This window comes from Odocoileus virginianus, chromosome 2, assembly GCF_023699985.2.
Source record: "Odocoileus virginianus isolate 20LAN1187 ecotype Illinois chromosome 2, Ovbor_1.2, whole genome shotgun sequence".
Lineage (NCBI taxonomy): Eukaryota > Metazoa > Chordata > Mammalia > Artiodactyla > Cervidae > Odocoileus > Odocoileus virginianus.
This window is the reverse complement of record NC_069675.1, coordinates 97,014,658-97,023,106: the sequence shown is the minus strand read 5'-3', so window position 1 is coordinate 97,023,106 and position 8,449 is coordinate 97,014,658.

The window sequence follows — 8,449 nt, the reverse complement described above, 5'->3', positions numbered from 1 at the left end:
CATACACACCATCAAGCTCCACACTGGTTTTGGGCCCAGCACTGTTCACACAAAGATAATGGTGCACATCTCTTTATAAAACACCTCTGGCATCGTTTTTACTGGCTGCGTAATACTCTGTTGTGTGGACAGAGCCTCATTTAATCAGTACATTCCCAGCTGGGGCAGAGACCCTTCAGTGGGTCTTTTGTTTTCAGATGAAGCACTGGAAAGCAGCCACCTCGGGCAGGTGGAAGTTCTTCTCTCAAACACCCACCCAAGGCAGCCTCATTCTGTTAGCAGGGGTCCCAGGGACCCCAAATCTGTCTCCCAAGATCTTCTGTAAGTCAGTGCCAATTCTGCATTGGAGTGACTCTGACTGTCCACCCCTTGACCTTGCCTTCCTCCTCCCCACCCCAGAGCCGACCGACATTTTCCCAGCTCACCACACACCTGCCCTTCTCTCTCACTCAGCTCCAGGGGAGGGTGGCTTCCCCACTGCCCTCGGGAAGCCTCCTAGGTGGGTGTGAGGTTTGCAGGTTGAGAGATCCAGACAGAGCAGAGTTCAAACCCAGCTCTACCACTTCCTGGCTCTGTGACCTGCCTGAGCCTCACTTATCTCATCTGTAAAATGGGCTTAACAACAGTGCCATCCTCACGGGGCTGTGGCGAGGTTTTCACAGCACTGCCCTCGTAAAGCACTTGGTTCAGGACCAGCTCCCATAAGGACTTAATAAATGGTAGATAAGAATACCCTGGACATTGAGAGTTCCTGTCTGTGAGGATCCTGGGGGCGGGTTCAGAGGGACTGTGGGGTGTCCCCAAAACACCCCGCCTTGCCCCCCACACTCCCCTAGCTGTCAAAGGGCAGCGATCATCTCCGCTCATAGTGGGGAGGATCCCAGCATGGCTTGGGGGCGGGACAGGACTGCGGACACAGAGAAAGATCAATACATTATTTAACGGTGAGAATGCAGATGAGGAAAAATTAATGAAGGTGCTGCCTCCCCTCCCACCGCCCCCCCAGCCCCCACTCCTCCTTGACTGTGAGATTGCTGACAAATTCTCTAGGAAATATCAAAACAGCCTCTGGCTGGAACCTGCCACAGTGATGCACCATTATCTATTATTGATGTAAACCTTGACAAGTTCTCTTTTTAAGGAAGGCGAGCTGAGGAGAGAGCTGCTGATCCATGTTTAAAGGGAGAACGTCTCCTCTCCCCTTCCCCAGGGCCGCAGCAGCCCCTGCATCCCTCCCAGCCAGGCAGGGAAGAGGAAAGGGGTAGGCATCTGGAGAGAGCGACAGGTAGGAAGAGGCTCTGTCCTCTCACCAACTGGCCCTTGTCTGTGCCTCAATTTCCTTTCTGTGCATTTTCCAGGGTCAGCAATTCATGTCATGGCCTAGGGACAGTGAGGGGGCGGTGCTGAGGAGGAGGAGCTGCCGGGGGACAGGCGGGGAAGTCAGAGAGCTCTGACTCCTGCCTTGGGCATCGGAGGACAGGCATCCCCGAGGCCGAGGACTGTCGGCATTGAACCAGCATCTCCCTCTAAGGACCAAGGACCCTAAGGTCCATTCTGCGAAATGGAGTCAGTCTGAAGCTGGTGATCTTCAATTTAGTATTAGAAATAGCTTCATCATCCAGAAATCACTGGAAGAACAACTCAAGTTGTCTAGAATATTGAAGAGAACGCAGAAAGGCAGCTGAAAAATCCCATGGAGGGGCCATCTCAAGGTTGCCAAACCCAAGAATTCAAGTTCATGCCCTGGACACATGAAAGTTTCTCAGGCCCCAGCGCTCATTTCAGACTCATTTCCGAAAGCAGAGGAGTTTTCTTCTCATCTCTTCTGGCAGGTCTGAAGCGGTGATACTCGGAAAGAGGGAAGGGGGCCATTGTGGGGCCCAGACGCTATGAATAGCACAGCCTGACCAGAGGCAGCCAGACCGGAAGGAGGGGAAAGGGCGCACGACAGGCGGGGTTGGGGGAAGACAGAGCTGTCCGGGCCGTTCACGGGCGCCCTTGCGAGGGCTCTGGCTTCACAAAGGTGTTAAATATTAAGCAAGCCTGACTGGCTTGAATTTAAAGCAGTTCTAAGAAGGGCTCCAGAGACGCGGCATCTCAGAAATGAGAGCTCACAGACTCATCGCTGTTTCAAAACAGAGGATCACAGGGGGCAGGGGCAGAGAACTTGAGAGCGTATCACCCACGACTCACGGACTCAGTGGGAGCAGCCAGGTCACAGGAGTGAAAGGAACAGTCAGGGAGTGGTCACGAGCAGTGACAGGGACAGTCACAAGCCCCCTGGCCACGGGCCGGGTCTCAAAAGGGCCACTCCCTGGGCTCCGGTCACCCCCGCAGTGGAGGAACCAGGCCCCTTTTTTCAAAAGAGGGTTGAAATCGAATTTTAAGATGCAATTCACAATTTTCAAACCTGGACAGCTTATTTTAATTTTCTCAACAGTGAGCAGGCTTCACAAAGCTTGTCTGCAGGCTGAGCCCTGCCTGACAGCCGGATCTGCAGGTGTTCCATCTTCACAGACAAGTAAAGTGAGGCTGGAGAGAGTTGGTGACACACGTCTGTGACCAGCTCATGCCTTGGTGACATTCCAGCAGTTAGGCACCTTTTCAAATCAAGCTAGAGGAGCTTGGGCCTGGGCATCTCACGCTAACATCAGCATCAGGTTTGTGCTGCAGTCCGTGTATTCTCTACTTGTGTTCAGTTCTGTTCAGTCATGTATGACTCTTTGCAACCCCATGGACTGCAGCACACAAGTCTTCCCTGTCCATCACCATCTCAACTCCTGTCCCTCAAGTTGGTGATGCCGTCCAACCATCTCATCCTCTATCGTCCTCTTCTCCTCCCACCTTCAATCTTTCCCAGCATCAGGGTCTTTTCCAATGAGTCAGTTCTTCACATCAGGTGGCCAAAGTGAAGTTTGGAGTTTGAGTTTCAGCTTCGACATCAGTCCTCCCAGTGAATATTCAGGACTAATTTCCTTTAGGATTGAATGGTTGAATCTCCTTGCTGTCCAAGGGACTCTCAAGAGTCTTCTCCAGCACCACAGTTCAAAAGCATGAATTCTTTGGCACTGAGCTTTCTTTATAGTTTATATATTCTCACATTCATATATGACTACTGGAAAAACCATAGCTTTGAGTAGACGGACCTTTGTTGGCAAACTAATGTCTCTGCTGTTTAGTATGATGTCTAGGTTGGTCATAGCTTTTCTTCCAAGGAGCAAGCATTTTTTAATTTCAGGGCTGCAGTCACCATTTTCAGTGATTTTGGAGCCCAAGACAATAAAGACTCTCACTATTTCATTTCCCCATCTATTTGCCATGAAGTGATGGGACTAGATGCCATGGTCTTAGCTTTCTGAATGTTGAGCTTTAAGCCAACTTTTCACTCTCTTCTTTCACTTTCACCAAAAAGTTCTTTAGTTCTTCTTCACTTTTTGCCATAAGGGTGGTGTCATCTGCATATCTGAGTTTATAAATATTTCTCCTGGCAATCTTGATTCCAGCTTGTGCTTCATCCAGCCTGGCATTTCACATGATGTACTCTGCATAGAAGTTAAATAAGCAGGATGACAATATACAGCCTTGACGAACTCCTTTCCTGATTTGGAACCAGTCTGTTGTTCCATGTCCAGTTCTAACTGTTGCTTCTTGACCTGCATACAGATTTCTCAGGAGACAGGTCAGGTGGTCTGATATTCCCATCTCTTGAAGAATTTTCCACAGTTTGTTGTGATCTATAGAGTCAAAGGCTTTGGCTTAGTCAATTAAGCAGAAGTAGATACTTTTCTGGAACTCTCTTGCTTTTTCGACAATCCAACAGATGTTGGCAATTTGATCTCTGGTTCCTCTGCCTTTTCTAAAACCAGCTTGAACATCTGGAAGTTCACAGTTCATGTATTGTTGAAGCCTGGCTTGGAGAATTTTGAGCGTTACTTTACTAGCGCGTGAGATGAGTGCAATTGTGCAGTAGTTTGAACATTCTTTGGCATGGCCTGTCTTCGGGATTGGAATGAAAACTGACCTTTTCCAGTCCTGTGGCCACTGCTGAGTTTTCCAAATTTGCTGACATATTGAGTGCAGCACTTTCACAGGATCTTTTAGGATTTGAAATAGCTCAGCTGGAATTCCATCACCTCCACTAGCTTTGCTCACAGTGATGCTTCCTAAGGCCCACTTGACTTCCCGTTCCAGGATGTCTGGCTCTAGGTGAGTGATTACACCATCGTGGCTATCTGGGTCGTGAAGATCTAAACCTCCACGAAAGCTGTGAGGAGTAGGGAATATTCCTCTTTTTACCCATGAGGAAAGACAGGCCCAGAGGGGTCAAGCGGCTTCCTGAGGTCACACAGCTACAGATAACCACTTCACTATCGAATGGAAATCAGGGTGAGGTGGGGGAACTTCTCTGGCGGTCCAGTGGTTAAGAAGCCACCTTTCGATGCAGGGGACGTGGGTTCCATCTCTGGCTGGGGAGCTAAGATGCCCAGATGCAGCAGGGCAGCTAAGCCCAGGCAGTGCAACCACTGAGGCCGTGTGTCACACCCAGGGCCCACGAGCCGCGGCTCTGTGCTGCAGCGGCAGATCCCGAATGATGTGACTAGGGCCTGGCACAGTGAAGTAAGTTAATTTTTTTAGAAAGGAGAGTGCAAGTATACGTTTCATCATCAAGGAGTGAGTTTTTAAAACATGGTGGGGAGGGACAAATACAAAAATGGCAGTCGTCCTATTAGTTGCCTGGAGCTGCTCTAACCAATTACCACGACCGCGGTGTCTTGGAACAAACAACACGTGTTTGTCGTCCTCCAGTTCTGGGGTCTGAAGTCCCCATACGAAGGTGTCAGTGGGGCTCGCTCCTCCTGGAAACCCCAGGAGGAACTCTTCCCCTTGCCCCTTTCAGCTTCTCGAGACTTCCTCGGCCTCCAGCCCCTTCCTCCACGTTCAGAGTCAACCTCTGTCTCTGACCTCTGCTTCTATCATTGCAGTTTCTTTCTCTGACCCTCCTGCCTCCCTCTTATAAGCTGATTACCTCGGGCCCACCCACAGGGTCCAGGATAATCCGTAACTTAACCCCATCCACACCATCCCCCTGTCGTATCAGGTTCCATACTCACAGGTTCGGAGACTAGCATGTGGCCGTCTTGGGGGAGCAGTGTTCTGTCCCCCACAGCTGTCTCCCTTGCACAGTGGAGGGTGGGGGAGGAGACCCGCGGTGGAGGGTTCCTTTAGAAAGTTCAGGCTTCAGGTCAAGGGCAGGCAGATCCCCCTGAGAGGCCTCGGGGGGGCCCGTGCAGGGGGCCAATCCCCGGTGACCCCCCCCAGGAGCAGCTCAGGGAAAACTGGACGGGAGGGGCGGGCACACACATGCCTCTGACCACACTCACCAGGTCAGAGAGTGACCCAGCGTCGGGTGAAACCCTGATCACCTTTGACCCCCGTCAGCTTTGATGGTTCATTCCCTGGGGAGGAGGGCTGGCACCTGAGTCCCGCATTCTCTGTTCCAGTGCCCTCCCTGGGCCTGACTCATCCGAGTCCGGCTTCCCTGCCCTGGAGAGCTCCAGGACCCCCGGGTGGGCACAGCTGACCGAGTCATTTCACCCAGGGAGGCAGCCGGATCAAGGCAGGTGGGGCCCAGGCCGGTGGAGAGCTGTCGGTTTGGCCAGAGAGATGGGGATTAAGCCTGCAGTCATTTAATTGCAGATATAAAAAGGTGCTTTGCGGACATGGTATACTTGAGAAATGAGAGGCCTCATACATTTTCTGGAGAACTGGAGACCCCTCCTTGAAGGAATGATCCTAGGAGTTGGAGAAGGCAAAGAGGTGAAATCTCTCCATAAGGCCCCCTCCCCCCCCTCCCCACAGCTCCCACCCCACCCAGTGTCAGCATCGTGGTCTGGCTTTTAACCTCTGATTCACTCTTTTTACATGTATGTAATTTTATTTATGGAGAAGGAAATGGCAACCCACTCCAGTATTCTTGCCTGGAAAATCCCATGGACGGAGAAGCCTGGTAGGCTACAGTCCATGGGGTTGCAAAGAGCTGGACACGACTAAGCGACTTCACTATCACTAATTTTATTTACGTGTTCTCTTTTGGCTGTGCCGGGTCTTCGCTGCTGCATCGGTGGGCTTTCCTCTGGTTGCAGAGAGTGGGGGCTGCTCTAGTTTCGGTGCAGAGGCTTCTCCTTGCGGGGGCTTCTCTTGTTGCGGAGCACGGGCTCTAGGACACACAGGCTTCAGTATATGCAGCACGTGGACTCAGTAGTTGTGGCTCACGGGCTTAGTTGCTCTGCAGTGTGTGGGGTCTTCCCAGATCAGACATTGGCAGGCAGATTCTTTACCACTGAGCCACCAGGGAAGCCCTGATTCACTCTTTTTCTTTAAAAAAAAAAAAAACTTATTTGGCTGTGCCGGGTCTTAGATGCAGTGCTCCGGATCTTGGATCTTTGTTGCAGTATACTGGACCTTAGTTGTGACATGTGGGATCTAGTTTCCTGATCAGGGATCGAACCGGGGCCCCCAGCATGGAGTGTAGAGTCTTAGACACTGGACCGCCCGGGCAGTCCGTCTGATTCACTTTCGTTCTGGGCTGTGAGGTGCTAACTCCTGTCTCTTGTGGGTCTCTGCAGTTTGTGGTTCTACACCCCTACCCTGACCGTCGGCCTCCCTTCTCTCAGGGGAAGAGGCCTGGCCCTTGAAGCATCGCCTCCTCTGCTCTGCAGCTGGTGTTGGGGGGCCACGAAGGGGACCTGTGTGCAAGGGTCCCCGGCCAGGGTACAGCAGGCCCAGACTTCTCCAGGCACCCAGGGCTCCAGGAACTCACGAAGGCCCCACATCACCCACAGCCCGAGGCCCCGGTCCCAAGTCTGCCTGGTCGTGGCCCGCCGCCCTGGGCAGTCCCACCCTGTCTCTGAGCCCCAGGGTCCCATCTGGAAAATGGGCAGAATGGACCAGGCAGTGCCTTGGCCCCCTGCTGGCCTGCCTTGCACTGCCCTCTCTTGCGTCATAAAGGGGGCCTCCGGGGCTCGGGCTGTCTTCCTGAACTGGACTGCAGGCTCTCCGGGCACAGAGCAGAAACCCCACAGGGGCACTGGTGTGAACAGCCTGCAAGCTGCTGCAGGGAGCACAGCCTCCCGACGTCCTCAGATGACGCCGTGGGGCTGGCACCGACCCTGTGGCTGCGGCCCAAGGCTGCGGGCACCCCGCAGGGACATGCCAGCCTGCCACTCCATGGGGAGCTGCGGACACCGTGTCCTTGTCCAGGGCAGGGAGGGAGCCGGAGCCAACCTAGGACTCAGGGACTGGCGCCTTCCCTGAATTTCTAAACAGCTTCCCACCTGGGCGCATGTTCTCACCCCTCCCACCTGGAGGAGAGCGGGCTGCATGGGGCAGCCTTCAAGGCTCACCCCTGGGAACCTGATGGCCCTGGGTTCAAGTCCTGCTCTCTCTCCTGCTGATGAACAACCTAGGAAATGGCATAGCCTCTTACAGCCTCCGTCTTCTCATCTGCAAAAAGGGGCCACCACCTCGAAGGGTTGTAACGGGGCTACATCAGATACCATGCAGTAGAGTGCTTCACTTCAGTTCAGTCACTCAGTTGTGTCCAACTCTTTGCAACCCCATAAACTGCAGCACGCCAGGCCTCCCTGTCCATCACCAACTCCCGGAGCTTGCTCAAACTGATGTCCATCGGGTCAGTGATGCCATCCAACCATCTCATCCTCTGTCGTCCCCTTCTCCTGCCCTCAATCTTGCCCAGCATCAGGGTCTTTTCCAATGAGTCAGTTCTTCACATCAGGTGGCCAAAGTACTGGAGCTTCAGCTCTAGCACCAGTTCTTCCAATGGACTCTCAGGACTGATCTCCTTTAGGATGGACTGGTTGGATCTCCTTGCAGTCGAAGGGACTCTCAAGAGTCTTCTCCAACACCACAGTTCAAAAGCATCAATTCTTCAGTGCTCAGCTTTCTTTATAGTCCTACTCTCACATCCATACATGACCACTGGAAAAACCATAGCTTTGACTAGACAGACCTTTGTTGGCAAAGTAATGTCTCTGCTTTTTAATATGCTGTCTAGGTTGGTCATAACTTTTCTTCCAAGGAGTAAGCATCTTTTAATTTCATGGCTGCAGTCACCATCTGCAGTGACTTTGGAGCCCAGAAAAATAAAGTCAGCCACTGTTTCCACTGTTTTCCCATCTATTTCCCATTAAGTGATGGGACCAGATGCCATGATCTTAGTGTTTTGAATGTTGAGTTTTAAGCAAGCTTTTTCACTCTCTTCTTTCACTTTCGTCAAAAGGTTCTTTAGTTCTTCACTTTCTGCTCTAAGGGTAGTGTCATCTGCATATTTGAGGTTATTGATATTTCTCCCAGCAATCTTGATTCCAGCTTGTGCTTCATCCAGCCCAGCATTTCGTATGATGTACTCTGCATATAAGTTAAATAAGCA